This window comes from Scyliorhinus torazame, chromosome 15 (genome assembly GCF_047496885.1).
Source record: "Scyliorhinus torazame isolate Kashiwa2021f chromosome 15, sScyTor2.1, whole genome shotgun sequence".
Taxonomy (NCBI): domain Eukaryota; kingdom Metazoa; phylum Chordata; class Chondrichthyes; order Carcharhiniformes; family Scyliorhinidae; genus Scyliorhinus; species Scyliorhinus torazame.
Window position 1 is genome coordinate 60,407,770 of NC_092721.1, and position 25,682 is coordinate 60,433,451.

The 25,682-nt window shown below is 46.0% G+C and overlaps 1 protein-coding gene across 1 annotated transcript in view; it reads left to right on the forward strand.

The window, feature by feature from the left end:
• The window catches only part of irs2b (insulin receptor substrate 2b), a 90,712-nt gene that overhangs the window by 37,002 nt on the left and 28,028 nt on the right, over positions 1-25,682 (forward strand). The window lies entirely within an intron of this gene.

A 25,682-nucleotide genomic window follows, 5' to 3' on the forward strand; every position in this document is an offset into this window, starting at 1 on the left:
GGTGGAGCAGAAAACGCACCGGCGCGGGCCTAGCCCCTCAAGGTGAGGGTTGGCCCCTAAAGCTGCGGAGACGTCCGCATCTTTGGGGCGGCCCGACGCCGGGGTGATTCCCGCCACTCCATCACTCCGGGACCCCCCACCCAGCCGGGTAGGGGAGAATCCCGCCCATGCTGTTAGGTAATTTGGACATTCTGAATTCTCCCTCTGTGTACCCAAACAGGCGCCGGAATGTAGCGACTAGGGGCTTTTCACAGTAACTTCGTGGCAGTGTAAGCCTACTTGTGACAATAAAGATTATTATAAGATTATTATTACAAGATTCCTGGCCTCTAACCTGCTCTTTTGCATTCATAATATTTATGTGGCTAGCCCAGTTCAGTTTCTGGTTATTGTAACCCCCCAGAATGTCAATAGTGGGGCATTCAGTGATGGTATCAAGAAGGAGATAGATATATTTATGATGTAAAAAATGGGTTCAATGGATATAGGGAATAGTCAGGGAGATGGATTTGAGACCAGGAAGAGATCAGCAATAATCTGATTGAATGGCGGAGCAGGCTCGACGGGCTGAATTGCCGACTTCTGCTCCTAATTCTTATGTTCCTCTGTTCCTCAAGGAGAGATGGTTAGATTATATCTTGTTGGAGATGATTATTGCCTGCGTTATGATCAGATGGGGAGGGTTTGAATGGCTCCCCTGTTTGCCCTCCCCTAGTTTGACTTGCCAATTCAGTGAATAATAACTGTTTATGTGCTGTGATCAGAAAAGAACCAATAAGGCAGGTTTTCTTGAGTTTAGCTAAGAAATCAGTTAGCTTTATTATACTTGAACCAAATCGAAGTTTTTAAAAAAAATATGCAGGAACTTCGGCACACATGCACTTCAGGTTCCCACACACACAAATTACAAATTTCAAGATGGGCAGGATAGATTGGCCAAATTAGAATCTAGGAAAGTTAAAGGGAATTCACATTCTGTGGTTTGGTGGCTCGGCTAACATCAGGCTGAATTTGGTGGCCTAGCGGCTTTCACTCGATCTGCTTTCAGCATCGAAGTGGTTTGAAACTTCAGATAGATGATCTACCTGTTCTTCTGAAGACACAGCTGTAGAATTTAACAGAAAAATAATAATTTTTAGAGTACCCAATTCATTTTTCCCAATTAAGGGGCAATCCACCTGTCCTGCGCATCTTTGGGTTGTGGGGGTGAAACCCACGCAAACACGGGTAGAATGTGCAAACTCCATACAGACAGTGACACCCAGAGCCGGGATCGAACCTGGGACCTCGGCGCCTTGAGGAGCAGCGCTAACCACTGTGCCACCGTGCTGTAGAATTGAGTTCTTTCTTTAAAATCTCTGCTGCACATGGAGAGTGCACATGGGGTTAGGCAATAGCAGAAAGGCTCAAAATCTTTCAAGTTGGGTGGAAAGAGAGAGGGAGGAGGATCTCTCTCAGCATGCTCAGCTTGTCCTCAGTTCTGCTGAGAAAACATGCTTAAAAACAAATAAAAAGAATTGACTTGTCATGTGACCACCCCCCTCCTACTGATCAATCACTCAAACATGAACATGCATTCCAATTGTAACTTGATTAGACCAGGATTCCCCTCTCTTAGCCAGGTTCAAAGGATTCAGTTTGATGTTTTATCTCTACCCTGGTGAGTATCTGGATGTTGTGCTAATGGAAAATAAATATGGTGCATTCACAGTCCTTTAAAAAAGATTTGGGGTTTTTGCAGACATGTCACCTTCATCTCACTGAGATTGGAATGTGGAATGTACAGTAAGAAAATTATGTAATCGTCTTAGCTGTGAATTCAACTCTTCTTAGTCTGTATTTTTTAAAAGTCTGCTTTTTAAAAGTTCAATTCATGTTTCCAGCCATTGGATTAAAAATCATTTTGCATAAAGCACATCTTCCTGATACTTGGCCCTTGTGTGGCATAAATGTTACTTGCCACTATCAGCCCGCTCCTGAATGTTGCTAAGGTCTTGCTGCAAGCAGGTATGAGCTGCTTAAGTATCTGGAGAGTTGTGAATGGAACAGAACACTGTGCCGTCATCAGCAATTCTGGAGGGAAGATCATTGATGAAACTAGCAAAAATAGTTGCACCTAGGACACTACCCTGAGGAATTCCTGTAGCAATATCCAAGGATTCAGATGATTGGGGCGATCACTCTCAACTCAACTCTGGTATTCATGTATGGACTAAACCTGTAAATGAGGAGCTTGTGGTGGACCTGCTCATTCTGAACTGGATATTAACATGCAAAGGAGAACCAGATGTAATCTCCACAGCCCCTCGAGTCTGCTCTGCCATTCAGTAAGATCCTAGCTGATCTGTCTGTGTTTTGAGCTGCACAATTCTATCCTATCTGCTCCTGATAGCCTGTATCTACCTCTGCCTTAAAAATATTCAATGACCCTGCTTCCACCGCATTCTGAGGGAGAGAATTCTAAAGTCGTACAACTCTGAGAGAAAATAATTCTCTTCATCTCAGACCTATAAAGGCGGCCTTTTTAATTTCAAAACAGTGCCTTTTTGTTCTGGACTCCCCCACAAGAGGAAACATCCTTTCCATGTCCACCTTGTAAAGAATATTCAGGTTCTTATATATTTTAATCAAGTCATCCATCACTCTTTTAAGCTCTAGTGAAAACATGTCTGCCCAACCTATTCTCCATAAGGCAACCCGCTCATTCCAGGTATCAATCTAGTAAGCCACCAATTGTGGCTGCTGTAATGATGCTAGTGGCATTTCCTTGATTGAAATGAGGGTATGGAATTGTGCCTATCCCACACCAGTTAGGTGCTACTCCTTTCCCTTTCTTTTATTATTTCATAGGATGTGGGCATCATTAGCTCGGTCAGCATTTGTTGTCCATCCCTAATGACCCTTGAGAAGGTGGTGGTGAACAGGTTGCTTGAACCACTGCAGTCTATATGATATAGATACACCCACAGTGCTTTTAGGATGTAAGTTCGAGGATTTTGACCCAGCAACAGTGAAGGAATGGAGATGTAGTTCCAAGTTGAGATAGTATGTGTCTTGGAGGGGAACTTCGAGGTTGTGGTGTTCCCATGAGTCTGCAGTCCTTTCTCCTTGCTGGTAGAGGTCACTGGTTTGGAAGGAGCTTTCAAAGGAGGTTGGGGGAAAGGGCGGGGGTGTGGGGCCTAGGTAGCATGCTCTTTTGGAGCGTTGGTTCAGAACCGTTAGGCTGAATGGCCTCATTCTGCACTGTGGATGAATTCTGTGAATTCTAAGTGAGCTACTTTGTTCTGGATGGTATTGAGCTTCTTGAGTGTTGTTGGAGTTGCACTCGGCATGGAAAATGGAGAGTATTCCATCACACTTCTGATTGGTGCCTTGTAGATGGTGAGTAGATTTTAGGGGGTCAGGGTGTGAGTTAATCACTACAGAATTATCAGTCTCTGACCTGCTTTTGTAGCCACCGTATTTATATGACTAGTCTCGTTCAGTTTCTGGCCAATGGAAATGCCATTGAATGTCGAGGGGCGACGGTTAAATACTCTCTTGTTGGAGATGGTCACCTGGCCCGAGTATGGCATGAATGTTACATTTCACCATCAACCCAATTCTTAATGTTGTTCAGGTCTTGCTGCTGCTTCAACCAAACTTGAGAAGCTCAACATCACATAGAACAAAACAGCCCACTTGATCAAAATCCCAACCACTCCCTTAAGCATTCATTACCTCCACCATTGGTGCACAATGGCAAAAGTGCGATTCAGATGAAGGTGGAATGCAGTAAATTGCAAAGGATCCTTCACTAGCGCCTTCCAAACCCGTGGCCTCTAACACCTAGAAGGACAAGGGCAACAGACGCATGGGAACACCCTCATCTGCAAATTTCCCTCCAAGCCACGTGCCACCCTGGATTGGAAATGTATTGTCGTTCATTCATTGCAAGAATTGGGGAACATAAGATGGAAACAGGAACTGTCAGGGATAGGCACAATTGAGATGTGGAGCTTGTTCAAGGAGCAAATACTGCGTGTCCTTGATATGTATGTCCCTGTCAGTCAGGGAGGAAATGGTCGAGTGAGGGAACCATGGTTTACAAAAGAGGTTGAATGTCGTGTCAAGAGGAAGAAGGGGGCTTATGTAAGGATGAGAAAACAAGGTTCAGTTAGGGCACTTGAGGGATACAAGATAGCTAGGAAGGAGCTCAAGAAAGGGCTTCGGAGAGCTAGGAGGGGGCATGAGAAGTCCTTGGCGGGTAGGATCAAGGAAAACCCCAAGGCTTTTTACACTGATGTGAGGAATAAAAGAATGACCAAGGTGAAGTTAGGGCCAGTCAAGGACAGTAGTTGGAACATGTGCATGGAGTCTGAAGATAAAGGGAGGTCCTAAATGAATACTTTTCTTCAGTGTTCACAAAGTAGAGGGGCCATGTTGTTGAGGAGGATAGTGCGATACAGGCTGGTAGGCTGGAGGAGGTATTCGGAAGGAAGATGTGTTAGAAAATTTGAGAAGCCTGAGGATAGATAAGTCCCCTGGGCCTGATGGGATATATCCTAGGATTCTTTGGGAGGCGAGGGATGAGATTGCAGAGCCTTTGGCTTTGATCTTTATGTCCTTACTGTCTACAGGAATAGTGCCAGAAGACTGGAGAGAGGCAAATGTTGTCCCCTTGTTCAAGAAAGGGAATAGGTATAACCCTGGGAATTATAGGCTGGCTAGTCTCACTTCGGTCATAGGTAAATTATTGGAAAGGATCCTGAGGGATACGATTTATGATCATTTGGAAAGATACAGCTTAAACCAGAATAGTCAGCACGGATTTGTGAGGGGTAAGTCTTGCTTCACAAGTTTGATTGTATTCTTTGAGGAGGTAATTAAGTACAGAGATGAAGGTAGCGCAGTTGATGTCGTATACATGGATTTTAGTAAGGCGTTTGATAAGGTGCCCCATGGTCGGCTCATGCAGAAAGTAAGGAGGCATGGCGTACAGGGAAATTTGGCCGATTGGATCAGTAACTGGCTATCACATAGAAGACAGAGGGTGATGGTAGATGGTAAATTTTCATCCTGGAGCCCAGTCACCAGCGGTGTACCACAGGGATCAGTGCTGGGTCCTCTGCTATTTGTGATTATTATCAATGACTTGGATGATAGAGTTGAAGGTTGGGTTAGTAAATTTGCTGATGACACCAAGATTGGTGGAGTAGTGGATAATGTGGAGGGCTGTTGTAGGCTGCAAAGAGACATTGATAGGATGCAGATCTGGGCTGAAAAGTGGCAGATGGAGTTTAACCCTGATAAGTGTGAGGTGATTCATTTTGGTAGGACAAATTTGAATGCGGATTACAGGGTTAACGGCAGGGTTCTGAAGAATGGAGGAGCAGAAAGATCTCGGAGTTCATATCCATAGATCTCTGAAAGTTGCCACCCAAGTGGATAGAGCCGTGAAGAAAGCCTATAGTGTGTTAGCATTTATTAACAGGGGGATGCAACTGTACAAGACCTTGGTTAGGCCACATTTGGAGTATTGTGTGCAGTTCTGGTCACCTCATTATAGGAAAGATGTGGAAGCATTGGAAAGGGTGCAAAGGATATTTACCAGGATGCTGCCTGGATTGGAGGGTAGGTCTTATGAGGAAAGGTTGAGGGAGCTCGGGCTTTACTCATTGGAGCGAAGGAGGATGAGAGGTGACTTAATTGAGGTGTATAAGATCATGAGAGGGATAGATAGAGTGGACGTTCAGCGACTTTTTCCTCGGGTGGATGTAGCTGTTACAAGGGGGCATAACTATAAGGTTCATGGTGGAAGATATAGGAGGGATATCAGAGGTAGGTTCTTTACTCAGAGAGTCGTTGGGGCGTGGAACGCACTCCCAGCTACGGTAGTGGAGTCGGACACTTTAGGAACTTTCAAGCGGTTATTGGATAGGCACATGGAGTGCACAAGAATGATTGGGAGTAGGTTGATTTCATCTTAGTTTCAGACTAGTTCGGCACAACATCGTGGGCCGAAGGGCCTGTACTGTGCTGTACAGTTCTATGTTCTATGTCTCTGGGTCAAAATCTTGGCAGTCCCTCTAACAGCACTGTGAGTGTACCTATACCTTTTTGAATACAGCCGTTCAAGAAGGTGGCTCACCTTATCGGCGCAATTAGGACTGGAAAACCTTTTAGAAAAGCACACATCCTATTCATCGAATTTACAGTGCAGAAGGAGGCCCTTCGGCCCATCGAGTCTGCACCGGCTCTTGGAAAGAGCACCCTACCCAAGGTCAACACCTCCACCCTATCCCCATAACCCAGTAACCTCACCCAACACTAAGGGCAATTTTGGACACTAAGGGCAATTTATGGACACTAAGGGCAATTTATCATGGCCAATCCACCTAACCTGCACATCTTTGGACTGTGGGAGGAAACCGGAGCACCCGGAGGAAACCCACGCACACACGGGGAGGATGTGCAGACTCCGCACAGACAGTGACCCAAGCCGGAATCAAACCTGGGACCCTGGAGCTGTGAAGCAATTGTGCTATCCACAATGCTACCATGCTGCAAGCCTTAAAGAGTAAAGAAAATGCTTCTTTATAATTGTTTATTGTTGCAAAATAGTCTCAAAACATGTCATTCACCAAGACAATGTTATCATCACAGAAAATCAGCATTTAATGAGTGACAACCATAACCTTCACTTAGATATCTGTCAAATTAATGTTCAACTGTGGGTGGATCAAGTCTAGAAGGAATATTTCAATTCGTTAATCAGGGAGCCATTCAATGAATGAACTATCTTAAGCAGTTGATCAGCGTAGAGCTGCAGTATCATTGTATCCTCCAGGAAAACATATTTCTGTTGGCTGAAAACAATCTGATGGAGAGCAAAAAATGCCAATGGTAAATATCGTAAAGCCATTCAATTCACTTGCTGTTGTTATTATCTGATGTCAGCTTGGGTATTTGCCATTCTATGAATCAGTATTAGGCACAGTAAACGCAGCTGCTTTTTCTGCAGTTAGTGGTTTAGCATCCACCTTGAATGAGGTGTCAGAGTAAATGGTAGGTTAAATTGATATCTGCGATTAATGACTCCTTCCCAATTGAAATGAAATGAAAATGAAGATCGCTTATTGTCACAAGTAGGCTTCAAATGAAGTTACTGTGAAAAGCCCCTAGTCGCCACATTCCGGTGCCTGTTTGGGGAGGCCAGTACGGGAATTAAACCCGCGCTGCTGGGCTGCCTTGGTCTGCTTTAAAAGCCAGCTATTTAGCCCTGTGCTAAACCTGTAAACATCCATGTAGTCAGTCTTTGGTGGGGAGGGGTGGGTTTAGGGGAGTTGGTGGTGGATAGGGTGAAAGAGTGAGGGAAGTACAATTACTTTTGGAGCATCAACAATGGTTATATAGAAATTTCATGTGCTTGGTATGTCCCCGGTGGGCTACCGGTTTAGCTCAATTGGCAGGACAGCTAGTTTGTGATGCAGAGCAAGGCCAACAGTGCAGGTTCAATTCCCGTACTGACTGAGGTTATTCATGAAGGCGTTGCCTTCTCAACCTTGCCCCTCACCTGAGCTGATCCTTACCCTATGGTCATGAGGATATTCCCAGTGCTGAACATAGAAAATACAGCACAGAACAGGCCCTTCGGCCCACGATGTTGTGCCGAACCTTTGTCCTAGATTAATCATAGATTATCATTGAATTTACAGTGCAGAAGGAGGCCATTCGGCCCCCTGAGTCTGCACCGGCTCTTGGAAAGAGCACCCTACCCAAACTCAACACCTCCACCCAACACCAAGGGCAATTTTGGACACTAAGGGCAATTTATCATGGCCAATCCACCTACCCTGCACATCTTTGGACTGTGGGAGGAAACCGGAGCACCTGGAGGAAACCCACGCAGACACGGGGAGGATGTGCAGACTCCGCACAGACAGTGACCCAAGCCGGAATCGAACCTGGGACCCTGGATCTGTGAAGCAATTGTGCTATCCACAATGCTACCGTGCTGCCCTTAAGAACAAATAAATCTACACTATATCATTTTACCGTAATCCATGTACCTATCCAATAGCTGCTTGAAGGTCCCTAATGTTTCCGACTCAACTACTTCCACAGGCAGTGCATTCCATGCCCCCACTACTCTCTGGGTAAAGAATCAACTCTGATATCCCTCCTATATCTTCCACCTTTCACCTTAAATTTATGTCCCCTTGTAATGGTTTGTTCCATCCGGGGAAAAAGTCTCTGACTGTCTACTCTATCTATTCCCCTGATCATCTTATAAACCTCTATCAAGTCGCCCCTCATCCTTCTCCGTTCCAATGAGAAAAGGCCTAGCACCCTCAACCTTTCCTCGTAGGACCTACTCTCCATTCCAGGTAACATCCTGGTAAATCTTCTTTGCACCTTTTCCAAAGCTTCCGCATCCTTCCTAAAATGAGGTGACCAGAACTGTACACAGTACTCCAAATGTGGCCTTACCAAAGTTTTGTACAGCTGCATGATCACCTCACGGCTCTTAAATTCAATCCCTCTGTTAATGAACGCGAGCACACCATAGGCCTTCTTCACAGCTCTATCCACTTGAGTGACAACTTTCAAAGATGTATGAACATAGACCCCACGATCTCTCTGCTCCTCCACATTGCCAAGAACTCTACCGTTAACGCTGTATTCCGCATTCATATTTGTCCTTCCAAAATGGACAACCTCACACTTTTCAGGGTTAAACTCCATCTGCCACTTCTCAGCCCAGCTCTGCATCCTATCTATGTCTCTTTGCAGCCGACAACAGCCCTCCTCACTATCCACAACTCCACCAATCTTCGTATCGTCTGCAAATTTACTGACCCACCCTTCAACTCCCTCATCCAAGTCATTAATGAAAATCACAAACAGCAGAGGACCCAGAACTGATCCCTGCGGTACGCCACTGGTAACTGGGATCCAGGCTGAATATTTGCCATCCACCACCACTCTCTGACTTTAATCGGTTAGCCAGTTTGTTATCCAACTGGCCAAATTTCCCACTATCCCATGTCTCCTTACTTTCTGCAGAAGCCTACCATGGGGAACCTTATCAAATGCCTTCCTAAAATCCATGTACACTACATCCACTGCTTTACCTTCATCCACATGCTTGGTCACCTCCTCAAAGAATTCAATAAGACTTGTAAGGCAAGACCTACCCCTCACAAATCCGTGCTGACTATCCCTAATCAAGCAGTGTCTTTCCAGATGCTCAGAAATCCTATCCTTCAGTACCCTTTCCATTACTTTGCCTACCACCAAAGTAAGACTAACTGGCCTGTAATTCCCAGGGTTATCCCTAGTCCCTTTTTTGAACAGGGGCACAACATTTGCCACTCTCCAATCCCCTGGTACCACCCCTGTTGACAGTGAGGACGAAAAGATCATTGCCAACGGCTCTGCAATTTCATCTCTTGCTTCCCATAGAATCCTTGGATATATCCCGTCAGGCCCGGGGGACTTGTCTATCCTCAGGTTTTTCAAAATGCCCAACACATCTTCCTTCCTAACAAGTATTTCCTCGAGCTTACCAGTCTGTTTCACACTGTCCTCTCCAACAATATCGCCCCTCTCATTTGTAAATACAGAAGAAAAGTACTCGTTCAAGACCTCTCCTATCTCTTCAGACCCAATACACAATCTCCCACTACTGTCCTTGATCGGACCTACCCTCGCTCTAGTCATTCTCATATTTCTCACATATGTGTAAAAGGCCTTGGGATTTTCCTTGATCCTACCCGCCAAAGATTGTTCATGCCCTCTCTTAGCTCTCCTAATCCCTTTCTTCAGTTCCCTCCTGGCTATCTTGTATCCCTCCAATGCCCTGTCTGAACCTTGTTTCCTCAGCCTTACATAAGTCTCCTTTTTCCTCTGAACAAGACATTCAACCTCTCTTGTCAACCATGGTTCCCTCACTCGACCATCTCTTCCCTGCCTGACAGGGACATACATATCAAGGACACGTAGTACCTGTTCCTTGAACAAGTTCCACATTTCACTTGTGTCCTTCCCTGACAGCCTATGTTCCCAACTTATGCACTTCAATTCTTGTCTGACAACATCGTATTTACCCTTCCCCCAATTGTAAACCTTGCCCTGTTGCACGCACCTATCCCTCTCCATTACTAAAGTGAAAGTCACAGAATTGTGGTCACTATCTCCAAAATGCTCCCCCACTAACAAATCTATCACTTGCCCTGGTTCATTACCAAGTACTAAATCCAATATTGCCCCTCCTCTGGTCGGACAATCTACATACTGTGTTAGAAAAGCTTCCTGGACACACTGCACGAACACCACCCCATCCAAACTATTTGATCTAAAGAGTTTCCACTCAATATTTGGGAAGTTAAAGTCACCCATGACTACTACCCTGTGACTTCTGCACCTTTCCAAAATCTGTTTCCCAATCTGTTCCTCCACATCTCTGCTACTATTGGGGGGCCTTTCGAAAACTCCTAACAAGGTGACTGCTCCTTTCCTATTTCTGACTTCAACCCATACTACCTCATTAGGGTAGTATGCTGAAGTCTACCTCAAGTGTTTGATTGTTAGCTGCTGCCTCTATGGTGTTGACGCTTCTTGAGATCAGGCAAACTGTTCTCAGGCTTCAAAGTTTGCTTGAAATGCGATGCAATAATCATCATCTAAGACATAGTACGTATACCCACGAGAATCTACTTTAGTGTTATTTTATTGGCAAAAACGGTCAACATTAACAAATATTTGAAATCAATGACATATTTGGTACTGATACAAGGCTATATCAGCTCATTTTCTCAAAACAAAAACACACGCTATCACCCCTCGCAGGTTCATCAACAGAAATGGAAGATAAGCCTGAGAATGTGGTATCATGTCCAGAACTTTGTTGCACAAGTGAGCAGTTCATCAATGTCATACTTGTTGGTTGTTCCATGTATCAGTGCCACTCCTTCCAGGAGCCGCAGCTGTTCAGGCCCTCCCACATGGCCCAATCTCACCAGAACCAAATCCTTGCACCGACATATTCCACTGGCGCTCAAGGTGCAGTTGAAATTCCTTGACTTCCAGCATGTTTATCGTCATCAGGTTGGTCACTTAGATCAATGTCGGGCACCAGGTCTTGCTTCAAACCTGGTTGCCTTCTGGAATCATACGACTCCCTGAGCCAGGTGTTCCAGGTTCCAGGTCACTTAGAAAAAATTGTCCTTCTTTCAGACTACTGAAAAAAAAGGAAACAGCAGCAGCAGACTCCAGGTACTTGCTGCTACAAGCAGCAGCAGCAAACACAACCTGCAGTGCCACTTATCACAGAATCATAGAATCCCTACAGTGTAGAAGAAAACCATTCAGCCCATCGGGTCTGCACCGATCCTCTCAGAGAGCAGCCAACCTAGGTCCATTCCCTGCCCTATCCCCGTATAGCCCACCTAACCTGCATACTAAGGGGCAATTTAGTATGGCCAATCCAGCTAACCCACACATCTTTGGACTTGAGAAGAAACAGGAGCACCCAGGTGAAACCCACGGAGACACGGGGAGAACGTACAAACTCCACACAGACAGTCACCCAGGGCCGGAATTGAACCCGAGGCCCTAGTACTGTGAGGCAGCAGTGCTATCCCCTGTGCCACCGTGCCATTCCACTTAAGCAAATTTTTTTATTGGTAAAAATGGTCAACATTGACATTATGTAACATTCCGAGGAAACCTCACCGTCCCATATTATTACCATTACAAAGCTATAACTGCTCGTTTTCGCAAAAAGAAACATATAGGGGGCTGGATTCACCGTTTCTGAGGCTAAGTGCGGATGTTCTGTGGCGTTTGATGTCAAAATGATTGGCGCCTCCCCCTCACCGATCCTGCGATCAGTGAATGGCTAGCAGCTGCGCTGCATAAAACTCCTGGCTCCCACGATAAAAGCATCTGGAGAATGGCCGGGTACGCGGCTGCGCATGCGCATGGCGAAGACCTGCAGCGATCACGCTGTAAAACATGGTGCCGGCCGTGTGAGGACCCGACCTGCCAGATAGTGTCCCCCGGCCACCCCCCACTTGTGTCCCCAGCCCTCGTGGAAACCCCCCCCACCACTGCCAGGCAGCATGGTTCCCGCCTGACTGTGGTGGTGCTGGACATAGTCCGCATCCGCCACGCCGTGTTCCCGACAGCTGAGACCACAGGTCAACCACACGGTGGGGAACTCGGCCCATCGGGGGCGGAACATTGGGGAGGGCCTTCAGATGACGCGCTAAGGTTGTCCCAACGGCGTGCAGCATGCGACGCGATGATGCCATTTCGCAGGACAAAATCTGTGTCAACAGGCGCCTCGCCCCGATTTCGACATCAAAAGGGATTCGCCACCCGATCGCTGATTGCAAAATCAGCGCCGGGGAACGGTGAATCCTGCCCATGGTATCACTTCTCGCAGGTTCCTCAACAGAAACAGAGGATAACCCTGAGAATGTGTCATCATGTCCTGAACTTTGTCGTAGAAACGATCTGTCCATCAATGTGTTATTCATTCCACGTATCAGTGCCAGGAGCCGCGGCTGTGCAGGCCCTCCCACACGCTCAATCTCACCGGAACCAAATCCTGACATTGACATATTTATTCCACTGACGCCCAATGTGCAGTTCAACATCCTTGACTTCCAACGTGTTTAACCCGCGGCGACATGCTAGTTATATGCAGCACTTACCACTCCAACAACAAAAGAATCAGCAATCTGCGAAAGCATTTCTTCAGTGGCGTTAGCAGGTGGCCCATTTGGAACAATGTCATGCACCAGGTCCCGCAGCACCTTCTTACTTCAAACCGGATTGCCTTTTGGACTCGTACGTCCCCCTGAGTCCGGTGATCCAGGACCCAGGTATCTTTTAAAAATACCCTTCTTTCTGGCTACAGGAAATGAAGAAAACAGCAACAGCAGCCTTCAGGCATCTGCAGCCACCAGCAGGAGCAAACAAAAAACACAAGCTGCAACTGCGATGTGCTCTCAGATCTAACCAGGCCAAGTCATTTTTAGCAATAGCCTTCAGCTGTGAAGCTAGAGGCTGCACAGTCAAGGGGAGTTAAAGTGACCTTCAGCATATAACCAAGAGCAGGGCTCTGTCCTGGAAGTGATTGGTAGGACAGACAGGCCAGCTGTAGTTGCCCCTATTATGGGTATCCATAATATTGGCGGACGGCTTGAAGGCTTCACAGACAAAAAGCCCTCAGGATGTTGCCGTCCCCCTGGCCTAGGGGCGACCCCCGACAAAACCCCCTGAGGGGTCCCCCCACCCACTCGAACACTCAGCCAGAAGCTCCATTTGCCAAAGCTGCATGCTGGAAAATGGAAATGGCTACTCACCTTCTTAGTTCCTCTCAGCAGCCATTGCACTAACTTCACGTTTTTAAAAAGGAGTTCTGAATGACGCCCATGTGATTTCTCGCTGGGGAGCCAGTTCATTCCCTGGAGGCCCGTTATATTCAACTACAATCTCACTAATGAGATTGAAATTGATGCAAATTGGGGTTAATTATATGCTCAGCATATTTGGATGTGATTCGGAACTTACCATCGTGAGCGGGCCGGTTAGATCGAAAACTGCTTTGCACCCAGCCGAATTTCAATTTTGGCATTTCCCGCCCAGATCAGAATTGGGCGCACTGCGGTGGTTAAATCACATCCTGAATCTTAAAAGTTGAACTTGCAAAACCTTGCTTCCCTGAAGAGTTGATATTGCAGTAAACAGGAATATATTTCATAACTGAACATTTATTTATAAAAGTTGTCTTTATCTTGTAAAAGGTAATGAACTAGAACCAAAATGATTGCTGAGTGCCCCAATGTTTCAAGTCAATCTGAATCCCCATTACTGAATTGGGAAGCCAGCCAACTGGAACGCATCATGATATTTACTCTTTATACACGTTTAGCATTTAAATTGGCCAATAACCAGCATAAATAACAAAGCTTTTGTTTGTTCATATGCTGATGCACATAAAATATCCCAGGAAGCTGTTCCTGAATCCTGTTTTATAGACTCGCATACAGATGTCCTGTTAGATAGGTTGATCAAAATTCATAGTGAACAACAAGCATTTTGACAGGCTGATTTAGATTGCCTGCTGAGGTAAAATGCAAGTTTTCAGAATTCCATGTTTGCATGTAGAGTGACAGCAACCCAATAAATTTGTTGGAAGCATTCTTTGAGTACACATTTTTCGAAGATGGATGTTATCTCTTGGAAACTCAGTATATTATGAGCACTGCTAGAAGACAATTCTTAGATGCAGAAAAAAAAGGGTTTTAAAGTCATCGGGTACGATCTTCCCGAAATGGAACAAAGTCCCCTAGCGAGCGCATTTAACCGCGTGCTTCACGGCACTCGCAGTGCTGAGAAACACATGGCTATTCAACGTGACTCATGTTGAATAAGGGGCCTAAACGTGGAACATGCGGCTGAGGCTGCACATAGTCCCGTTTTTTTACTATGGGGAGCTCCGCACGCCGGAACTCCCCATTGAAGCGAGAGATCGGGTGCATTTTTAAATCGCCATGGCCCACAAAAAAAAATCCACCACTGCCAGGGTGCCCAGGTGGCACCAGCAGTGCCAGGGTACCACCCTGTCCAAAGGACATGCAGCTGGGGGCCTCCGATCTCCTTGGAGAGCCTCATGAGTGCCGTTCCCTATGGTCCCCATTTGTGGAGACGAGTTTTTTATTTTCAAAAAATATACTTTATTCATAAAATCTATCATAAACATTACAGAACATTTTGAATTGTCTTGACTGTACATTTCCATCAGAGTTACACATTCCCTTGACTTTCTTCCATTCAATTTTGATAACGTTACACACATATCGCTCTTTACGTTACAATTCCTTCTTAAATATTTACATTGTCATGTTTCTTTTCTACATTGGAGTGTTAATGACCCAGACCAAGGGGGGTTTACACTGTTACCCGCCCCTCGGTGTACATTTGCTGGTAAGACCTTACACAGTGGTGTTTCCCCATTGCGCCTTGGCGGCAGCTGCCCCAAGCTTGAGTGCGTTCCTCAGCACATAGTCCTGGACCTTGGAATGTGCCAGTCTGCAACACTCGGTCGAGGACAGCACTTTGCTCTGGAAGATCAGCAAGTTTCGGGCAGACCAAAGAGCGTCTTTCACCGAGTTGATGACTTCCAGCAGCAGTTGATGTTTGTCTCGGTGTGTGTCCCTGGAAACAGTCCGTAGAGCACAGAGTCCTGTGTCACAGAGCTGCTCGGGATGAACCTTGACAAATACCACTGCATCTCTCTCCAGACCTTCTTTGCAAAGGCACATTCCACAAGGAGGTGGGTGACTGTCTCATTTCCCCCATAGCCACTCCGAGGGCAGCGTGCAACGGCTCTGAGCGTTCGGGTGTACATGAAGAATCTGACGGGGAGGGCTCTTCTTACCAGCAGCCAAGCTAGGTCTTGGTGCTTTTTTGTACGTTCTGGTGATGAGGCGTTCTGCCAGATGACTCTGACAGTCTGCTCAGGGAACCGTCCAACGTCCTCCACAGTCTCCTTTTCCCTGAGGGCCTCGAGGACATTACGTGCTGACCACTGCTTCATTGCCTTGTGGTCAAAGGTGTTTTCTGAAAAAACTTTTCCACGAGAGACAGGTGGTACGGCACGGTCCAACTACTTGGAACGTTCCGCGGCAATGAGGCCAGGCCCATCCTTCGTAACACCGTTACGAACCTCAGTATGTAGTGACACTTGGTGTTTGCATACCGGGGGTCCACGCACAGCTTGATGCAGCTGCACACAAAGGTGGCCATCAGGATGAGGGAGACGTTGGGTACGTTTCTCCCTCCCTTATTCAGAGGTTTGTACATGGTGTCCCTTCGGACACGGTCCATCTTGGATCTCCAGATGAATTTGAAGATGGCCCGGGTGACTGCTGCGGCGTAGGGTCGTGTAATGGGCCAGACCTGCGCTACGTACAGTAACACCGAGAGTGCCTCACACCTGATGACCAGGGTTTTGCCCGCAATGGAGAGGGAGCATTGCTCCCACCAGCCCAGTTTCTGTCTTACCTTGGCGATGCGCTCCTCCCAGTTTTTGGTGCACGCCCCAGCCACTCCGAACCATATCCCCAGCATCTTCAGGTAATCTGACCTGACAGTGAAGGGGACAAAGGACCGGTCAGCCCAGTTCCCAAAGAACTTCGCTCTTGCCGCGGTTTACCTTGACACCCGAGGCCAGTTCAAACTGGTCGCAGGAATTCAAGAGCCTGCGTACAGACGCGGGATCCGAGCAGAAGACGGCGACGTCGTCCATGTACAGGGAGGGCTTAACTTGCACGCCTCCGCTGCCTGGGATCGTCACTCCTCTTATACCCGGATCCTTCCTGATGGACTCGGCAAAAGGTTCTATGCAGCACACAAGCAGGGCCGAGGAGAGAGGGCAGCACTGCCTGACTCCTGATTTGATCTTGAACTTTTCTGATTCCCACCCATTGATTGAGACTGCCCTATAGATGTTTGTGTAGAGCAGTTTGATCCAATTGCGAATTCCCTCCCCAAACCCCATTTTGGAGAGCACATCCATCATGTAGGTGTGCGATATTCTGTCAAAAGCCTTCTCCTGGTCAAAGCTGATGAGGCAGGTGTCCACCTTCTCACGTAGGCGATCGTATCCCTGAGTAGCGTGAGGCTATCAGAGATCTTCCTGCCGGGTACAGCACAGGTCTGGTCAGGGTGGATCACCGACTCCAGAGCAGACCTGACCCGATTGGCGATGAGCTTGGCTAGAATTTTATAATCCACATTCAACAGTGAAATGGGTCGCCAATTTTGAATTCCTTCCCTTTCCCCCTTTTGCTTGTAGATGAGGGTGATGACATCTTTCCTCATGGATTCTGACATGCTGCCGTCCAGAAGCATACTCTCGTACACTTCCAGCAGGCCTGGGCCCATCCAGTCCCACAGAGCCGAATACAACTCAGCCGGTAAGCCATCGCTTCCGGGAGTTTTACTCGTCTCAAAGGACCTGACGGCCTTTGTCAGCTCTTCCAGAGTTAGCGGTTTGTCCAGGTTTTCCCGCTCGTTATCGCCTAAGACCTCCATGATAGACGACAGGAAGGTCTGGGAAACAATGTTATCTGTTGGCTTCAGATCATACAGTCCGGCATAAAAGGATTTGCTGATCCTCAGGATGTCAGACTGCGATGACTTTACAGAGCCATCTTCTTCCTTCAGGCTGCTGATCACAGAGGTCTCTCTGTGCACCTTTTGGAAGAAGAAGCGTGAGCACTTTTCATCCTGCTCCACGGAGCGGACTCTGGAACGGAAGATAACCTTGGAGGCCCCCGAGGTGTAGAGCGAGGCTTGCTGGCTCTTCACCTCTTGAAGATCCTCCTTGACATCAACCCCCATCGACTGCAGCTGGAGCAAATTCTGCATACATTTCTGGAGCCTGGACATGGCACCTCATCTCTCTCTCACCTTTTGAATGCCTTTCAGGATGAAAAACCTTTTGATGTTCCCCTTGATTGCTTCCCACCAGAGATGTGGAGACTCAAAGAGGGGTTTCACAGTTCTCCAACCTTTGTAATCCCTTTTAAGTTCCTCGAGGTTCTCTGGAGCCAACAGTTTTACATTCAGCTTCCATGTCCCCCTGCCCGCCCCTGGTTTTCCTGCTGGTGGCAGTCGGCCAGTAGGAGGCAGTGGTCTGAGAAGAACACCGGCTTAACGACGGTGGACCTGACCGTGAAAGCACGGGACACAAAGAAGAAGTCTATCCTTGAGCGGACGGACCCGTCTGGCCGTGACCATGTGTATCTACGCTGCGCTCCGTCTGCAGGGTTGCCGAAGACGTCGAGCAGCTTGGCGTCTTTTACCGTTTCCATCAGGAGCCTGGACATAGCGTCTAGTTTGTTGTTGGCTCTGCTGGATCGTCCAGCCGCATCGATGATGCAGTTGAAGTCACCGCCCAGAATGACAGGCTTGGAGGTGGCGAACAGCAGTGGGAGTTGCTGAAGGGCTGCCAGCCGCTCACTCTTTACGGCCGGGGCGTACATGTTAATGAGTCTTAACGTCGGAGATGGTGAAGTTGCCTCCCCGCAGCAGAATACCCAGGCCGGAGGAACGGCAGTCATTTCCTCCTGACCAGCTGGATGGCCCGTGGGACCACCAGCTCAACCAGCACCCGTAGTTGCTGAGGTGAGGAATTTGTGGAGACAAGTACCAAACGGCGCTCACCCGAGGTCCCCAAGGCGAAGGGTTTGAATCCCAAAGCCTCAGGTACCTTGGGAATCTGCACATTAGAGTAAAGCTTACTGCCTCGCTCTAATATGCAGATTTGCCAAAAACTGATTCTGCCCATTGAGGGCGGGACTCCCCTTGAAATGTCTCGCGAGATTGCGTTGAATCTCGCGAGGCTTAGCGAGCCGGGTAGAACCCAGGAGCGGGGTCTCCCGGCTTTCACTGGCCACGCTGTGCCTGAGCACAATGCTTTTCTGTCGTAGCGTAGCCGGAAGATCGCGCCCATCGTGTCTCTCGGTTTAATTCTTTCCATCTAATTACTGAGGTAGGGTGAGGTGGAAGAGGGGACACTGGAAAGAGGAAGTGCAGACCTACTTCCTGTTTGATTGACAAAGATTAACTCTCACAACAGCTAATCACTCTGGAATTTGTAGTTGAACACAGATGTTTTAGCCTACACCATCCATTAGAGAGTTTTGCAGGAGCCCAAGGTCATTCTCAGAAGATCATGTGAAGTTCAAATCATGAAAGTAAGGTTTTGAAGAAACATGAGGGGCCACAGTTAATATTACTGCTGAAAATATACTCTCGCATTTGAATGAGCTCCTAGGCTACTTCAGAAACTTGTGTTTATATGGCACCTTTAACATAGTAAATCATTTTGCGAGAGTTTTATTTTGCGAGAGTGGTATTTTTAAAAAATTGATACTGAACCACTTAAGAATTCAAGGCAGATGTCCAGAAGCTTGGCTAAAGAAAGGTTTTAAGCATCGTCTTAAAGGAAGAAAGCAAGGTTTAGGGAAGAAATTCCAGAGTATAGGGGCTTAGCAGCTGAAAACATGGCCACCTGCGATTAAAATTGGAGGTGTTTGAGAGCCTGAATTGGAGAAGTGTAGATACCTCGGAGCGTTATCGGGCTGGAAGAGATTACTGAGGCTCGGGAGGTGTACGACTGGACTGATTTGAAAACAGGGATAAAAATGTTTTAAATTTAGCATTGCTGAAGCAAAAGCCAACGTACGTCAGCGACCTTCGGAATAATGGGCAAACTACATTTGGTGTGAGGTAGGGCAAGGGCAGCAGCATTGTAAGAGACCTCAACTTTACAAAATGCCAAATATGGGAGCCTGGTCAAGAATGTATTGGAATAGTCAAGCCTTGAAGTTACCAAAGGGGATGAGTGAGCATTTCAGCAGCAGATCAGCTGAGACAGGGCAGAGTTGGGCAATGTTTTGGAGCTTGAAATAGACCATCCTTGGAGGTGAATATGAAGTTGGAAGCTCATCTTGGCTAAATAACACACCAAGAATGTGAATCATACTAAGCGTGCAAACAATCTGGTTCAGAGGCCTTGGGACTCTGATAGAGGGTCTGATTTTAACAGAGGTTAAGGTTTTGAATTGGTTAAAGTGGGTCTTTAGTGTTGGGTTGCAGGAATGTTTAGACGACAATAGAAATGAGCAGCAGTTATCTTTCCCCAGGAACGTTAATGAATGAGTTAGGTTTTTACAACTTTCTGATAACTTCCATCAATTGTCAGCTTTATTCAATTCAGTTTCACAACTTGGTGATAAGAGGACATGAACTCTTACCTTTGTGTAGAAAGTTGTGTGCCAACCATTACCCTGTCACTCTCTCATTGAAATGAACAACTAAAATCAATTGGGATTTCACAAATTATTACCTGGGAATACAGGTGGGAGTTGGAGAGCAAGGGTGTATTGCTTTTGAGGTGGAATTTACCAGCTGTCCACGCCGGCGGATATTCCGGTCCCACCAACAGTGCAACGGGTTTCCCGGCGACGAGGGCTGCAGTGCCGGGAAATCCCATTGACAATGACAGGACCAGAAAATCCCGCTGGCAGACCTCCTCCGCCACTGAAAAACAAGCGGCGGGTTGGTTGGTAAATCCCGCCCGTTGTCTGTAACCTGAAAATGGCTTCTTAAGCATGTATTGAGTGTCTTACTCAGCAGAGATGCTGTCACCAGACATGTTTTAAGAGCTGCATAGCTAGCAATCTAGGTCCATGGAGATCAGACAACTCGTAGCTGGCAAAGGTGGGATAGAGAGGAAAAGGGGGGCACAAGAAATCAAAGTCAAAGAAACAATGAGCTCAAAGAACAAAGAAATGTACAGCACAGGAACAGGCCCTTCGGCCCTCTAAGCCCGTGCCGACCATGCTGCCCGACTAAACTACAATCTTCTCCACTTCCTGGGTCCGTATCCCTCTATTCCCATCCTATTCATGTATTTGTCAAGATGCCCCTGAAATGTCACTATCGTCCCTGCTTCCACCACCTCCTCCGGTAGCGAGTTTCAGGCACCCACTACCCTCTGTGTACATCTACTCTAAACCTTGCCCCTCTCACCTTAAACCTATGCCCCCTAGTAATTGACCAGTCTACCCTGGGGAAAAACCTCTGACTATCCACTCTGTCTATGCCCCTCATAATTATGTAGACCTCTATCAGGTCGCCCCTCAACCTCCGTCGTTCCAGTGAGAATAAACCGAGTTTATTCAACCGCTCCTCGTAGCTAATGCCCTCCATACCAGGCAACATTCTGGTAAATCTCTTCTGCACCCTCTCTAAAGCCTCCACATCCTTCTGGTAGTGCGGCGACCAGAATTGAACACTATACTCCAAGCGTGGCCTAACTAAGGTTCTATACATCTGCAACATGACTTCCAATTCTTATACTCAGTGCCCCGGCCAATGAAGGCAAGCATGCCGTATGCCTTCTTGACTATTTTCTCCACCTGTGTTGCCCCTTTCAGTGACCTGTAGACCTGTACTCCTAGATCTCTCTGACTTTCAATACTCTTCAGGGTTCTACCATTCACTGTATATTCCCTACCTGCATTAGACTTTCCTCACATTTGTCCGGATTAAACTCCATCTGCCATCTCTCCGCCCAAGTCTCCAAACAATCTAAATCCTGCTGTATCCTCTGACAGTCCTCATCGCTGTCCGCAATTCCACCAACCTTTGTGTCGTCTGCAAACTTGCTAATCAGACCAGTTACATTTTCCTCCAAATCATTTATATATACTACAAACAGCAAAGGTCCCAGCACTGATCCCTGCGGAACACCACTGGTCACAGCCCTCCAATTAGAAAAGCATCCTTCCATTGCTACTCTCTGCCTTCTATGACCTAGCCAGTTCTGTATCCACCTTGCCAGCTTCACCTTTTGTACTAGTCTACCATGAGGGACCTTGTCAGGCCTTACTGAAGTCCATATAGACAACATCCACTGCCCTACCTGCATCAATCATCTTTGTGGCCTCCTCGAAAAACTCTATCAAGTTAGTGAGACACGACCTCCCCTTCACAAAACCATGCTGTCTCTCACTAATACGTCCATTTGCTTCCAAGTGGGAGTAGATCCTGTCTCGAAGAATTCTCTCCAGTAATTTCACTACCACTGAAGTAAGGCTCACCGGCCTGTAGTTCCCTGGATTATCCTTGCCACCCTTCTTAAACAGAGGAAGGACGTGGAAACACAGGAATTAGGAGCAGAAGTAGGCAATTAAGTCCTTTGAGCCTGTTCCCCCATTCAATCAGATCATGGCTGATTTATTATTAAATCTTTCTTTTCCTTCTTGCCCTTTTCATTCCTTTCCCTTTATTCTTGTCCTTCCTTTCCATTTGAGCTACATTTTGTTCCTTTTCTATATATCTGGTTCACCTTGTAATAGACTGGTAACAGACTGGTGGAATGGGCAGGCAGGTGGGAGATGAAATTTAATACTGAGAAGTGTAAAGTGATATATTTTGGTGTAGAAAACAAGGCGAGGCAAGAAAAGTAAGGGGCATAATTCTGAAGTGGGTGCAGGAGCAGAGGGACCTAGGGATTATATATGCATACATACTGTGAGGTGGTAAGGCAGGTTAAGAAAGTGATTAAAAGGCAGACAAGATCCTGGGTTTTAGAAGTGGATGATTGGAGTTCAAAAACAAGGAGGTTATAGTGAATCATTACAAAATTCTAGCTCAGTTTAGTTAGGATTGTTTTGGCCAGTTCTGGGCACTACATTTCAGGAAGTGTCATGATATCCACATCAGCATATCATGGTGCAATCACACACACACTGATGGGCAGGTAGTTGGACCAACCAACACACACACAACATCGCAGCCAATCACCAGTGAGAGCACACGCGCTATAAAACAGGGAACACCACAGTTCCCGCTCATTCTACCAGGAGATAGCTCAGAGCACAGAGCGTGCCACTCAGACATAGACCATGTGATGAGTGCCTCACCAAGATAGTGATAGGGCTGGGTCCACAGGTTAGTTGGTGAAGCACGAACCTAAGCCAGCAGTTAGTAGTTGTCGTTGTTTAAGACAATAAAACAGAGCTGTATCATCTACAGCGGTGTTGGATCATTTGTGCATCGGAACACCCAACACGACAGGAAGGATGTGAAGGCTTTAGGGTGGAGGCAAAAAAGATTTTCGAGAATGGTTTGAGAGATGAAGAATAGATTGGAGAAGCTGTCACTGTTCTCCTTAAAGAAGGGAATGTCGACTGGAAATTTGACAGGCCTTCAAAACCATCAGGATTCTGGACAGAGCAGATGGGAGAGCAACTTTCCCATTGATGGAAGGATCGAGAGCCAGAGGTCACCAATTTAAGGTGATTGGTAAAAGAACCAAGGGCAACCTAAGGAAAAACGTTTTAACGCAGTAAGTGGTTAGGATCTGCAATGTACTGTCTGAGAGTGTGGCAGAGGCGAATGCAATCATGGCTTTTGGAAGGATGTTGGATAATTACTGGAGAGAATACAGTTGCAGGAGCATAGGTAAAAGGCAGTTGAGTAGGACTAGCTGAATTGCTCTTGTGTAGAGTTGCCTCAGGCATGACAGGATGACATGCCTCTTTCTGTGCTGTAACCATTCTATGCTTCCATGATAATTGGTATAATACTGCAGTATATCCAGGTAATTGTCAAATCTTATACAAACCAACTCTAATTTGTACTTAGTAGCTCAAGTAATAAAATGTCCACGAAACCCAATACATTATTTTTGGAAAACACATCCATTCATTCGGAACATATGGATCCATGTGCTATTTACATATTTATTTCTCATTGGTTAAAATAACAAATCAGTTTTGTCAAACTTTCATTCCCATGTCCACAGTTATAATAGGAACAGCGATGTAAACTTGTCTCACCTTAATTACATTCTTGAACCTGTAGTGCTTTGATTTTATATCTCTCAGCCGATACTGTGGAGAACTGCTTACGTTGCAACAAACAGGTGGTCACAGTGGTTAGCAATGTTGCCTCACAGTGCCAGTGACCCGGGTCCAATTCTGGCCTCAGGTGACTGTCTGTGTGGAGTTTGCATGTCTGTGTGGAGTTTGCATGTTCTCTCTGTGTCTGCCGGCCGGTGTCCCGGTTTCCTCCCACAGTCCAACAATGTGCAGGTTCGGTGGATTGGCCATGATAAATTGCCCTTAATGTCCATAAGCTTATGTTGGGTTATTGGGTTGTGAGGATAAGGTGGGGGTGTTGGCCTAGGTAGGGTGCTCTTTCCAAGGGTCAGTGAAGACCCTATGGGCTGATTGGCATCCTTCTGCACTGCAGGGATTCTATGACCTATTAATTCTGCTTTCCAAATTGCTACAGAGCTATAAAACACTATTTAAAATGGTGACTGAATAACATCCACAATTCTTGGTTGGATTTTGGCTACCCTCTTAGTCTGCCCCACCTGAACACTACATTTGGTTTCAAATCTCTATGTTCAACACCATGGGAAGCTGACTTGCTTCCTGTACACTTCAGCTGTCACAGTTCTTTGGGCATGCCATTTCATGAGTGAGTTGATAGTGTAACAAGTGCAAAATAACAAACATTAAAATACTACATAACTACCTTATTGGACTATATAGAATATGATTTTTAAAAATATATACAATAGCAGTGTTCAGATCCTGGATGAGAATCCAACTATTTTCAATTTGTGAAATTGTGAGGAAAGGTTACTGCACCACAGGGGTACACTGACCAATAGGTATCTTTTACGTGAAAACAAACTTTAATTTAAACACATAATTAATCACATTAGCAACAAAGAAGTAGCTTTACAGTTAATAGTTACAACAGTTGTCAATTAACTTGCTTCCTAAACCTGCCACTATATTCCAATTAAGGAAGCCAATATATTTCAAATATCACTCGTGAATAAATTTAACAGCCGGGTTTCTACTTGCTTTTCTCTCTGCTGAGTCTTTGGAGAGAGAACCATTCGGGACCAAACTGAAACATCTCTGTTCAGATGAGAGTTCCATAAAGAATTGACTTTGCAAACTGATCTGGCTCCTCCCAAAGCATAAGGAATTCTTGTGTCTCGTCTTCCAAGATGCCCCCTGATTTGTTGACAAGGAACAAACACAGTACTTGTCCTCGACTATCTTCAAACGTAAACAATATTCCAATAACTACCTATCTGTAAATAAGTAAATGGTTCTCAAGACCTATTAGCAGAACACTTCACCTGCAAATCAATGATTACCTTACTTTTACGACACCTTAATTACAACCCTAGCAGTTATACTGACTGTATACATCTTAACCCAGGTTTTAATAACATTACTGCAAAAAATATAAAATATGACCATTTCCTACATTCATCACTAGAATTATAAACCAGCTATAAAATTTTAATTTTAATTATTGAGGAGGAAAAGCTGGGATAGTGCCTTTCTTGACCACTTGATACAGCCAAACAGCAATGTGAAAATTACCAGAGAGTGTGTTTTTGTGATGTGGATTGGCCAGGATAACACTCCTGCTCTTGAAATAGTGTCATGGGATGTTCGATGTCCAACAGAGAAGGCATACCTGGCCTTTCCAAAAGATGGTTACTCCCTGAGAGTTGGCCTTGATTTTTGTATCATTGAACACCTAACTTTCTGACTCAGAGGCGGTTTGCTGACACACCAAATTTCATTCCTTGAGGACATAATAGCTTTTCTGTGTTGATACTAAAAGTAAGTTGAAATGTCATGAGATAAGGCACCACCTATGAATTTACCTAATTTGACTTGATGATGAAAAATTTGTGTAATTGTTTGCAACTATTAAAGAAAAACTTAGCAGAGCAGGAATCATTCATGTAATGTGGTTTCAAGTGTCCCTATACTATGTAGATTATCTCATGATCATGTTGCGCTGCAGTTTATAGTTTATTTATAGAATTTACAGTGCAGAAAGAGGCCATTCGACCAATCAAGTCTGCACCAGCCCTTGGAAAGAGCACCCACTTAAGCCCACACCTCCAACCTATCCCAGTGACCCCACCTAGTTTCTGTGCAGGTTTCTTGAGCGATGTCTTTGGAGAATACTCACAGCGCCAACCTGCCCCCGGGGGCACTGTGACAGTGTGGCACCATTAAAAGCAGTTATTTGTGAACAAACCTTTTCCCCAATAT